General features: G+C 39.8%; 1 non-coding gene across 1 annotated transcript; it reads left to right on the forward strand.

Annotated features, from left to right (window-relative positions):
- LOC120236621 lies at positions 1 to 107 on the forward strand. The gene has a single exon (XR_005529717.1). It is a non-coding gene; the product is annotated as a U6 spliceosomal RNA (small nuclear RNA).
- The last annotated feature ends 705 nt before the right edge of the window (positions 108 to 812 follow it).

The following is an 812-nucleotide window of genomic DNA, read 5'->3' on the forward strand; positions in this document are numbered from 1 at the left end:
GTGCCCACTTCAGCAGCATATACACTGAAATTGTAATAATACAGAGAAGATTAGCATGGCCCCTGGGCAAGGATGACACGCCATTAAATAAAGTGCATAATTTCTAGGGATCTGCATTTGCAATTTGACCTCTGTGGGTAGTATAAGGACTTTTGATTAGAACTGTGCCATTCAGCCGGCTTTTGGTGCACTTCTGAAATTGCTATGAATTCTTATGTTCAGTTTCTCATTATTATCTTATTTTCTCCAAAATTTTGTTATCCCAGTTGTTTAAATTTTCTTGTTCTTGTCTTTTTCTACTACTTTTTAAAAAAATAAATGTTTATTCATTTTTGAGAGAGAGAGAGAGAGAGAGAGAGAATGAGTGGGGGAGGGGCAGAGAGAGGGGAACAGAGGATTCAAGATGGACTCTGTACTGATAGAGTTCGATCAGTGTGGGGCTTGAACTCACAAACTGTGAGACCATGACCTGAGCCGAAGTCAGACACCCAACCGACTGAGCCACACAGGTGTCCCCCTACTAATTTTGATTCCTTGAGGGAATCATTAATTTTGATAAAATTATTCATAAAATCTTTGTTTTCTCCCTAAGTTTTACAGGAGTTAGGCAGTCCTTCTGTTTGGCTCATCATATTCAAAATACTCAAACTAGAATGAAAACACTGATTTCTTAATTGCACTGCTTGTTCCCTTCTCATTTCACAGGAATAGAAAGTTCCTCACATGTTCTCACCAAGAACAGTGATGCCAAAGTGGTCCATCTGGTGTGTAAAGCTGAAGAGTGGTGCCCGGAGCCTGAGGCAAACTGAAAA

The sequence above is a fragment of the Hyaena hyaena genome, unplaced genomic scaffold (assembly GCF_003009895.1).
Source record: "Hyaena hyaena isolate Hyena2069 unplaced genomic scaffold, ASM300989v1 scaffold_157, whole genome shotgun sequence".
NCBI classification, from domain to species: domain Eukaryota; kingdom Metazoa; phylum Chordata; class Mammalia; order Carnivora; family Hyaenidae; genus Hyaena; species Hyaena hyaena.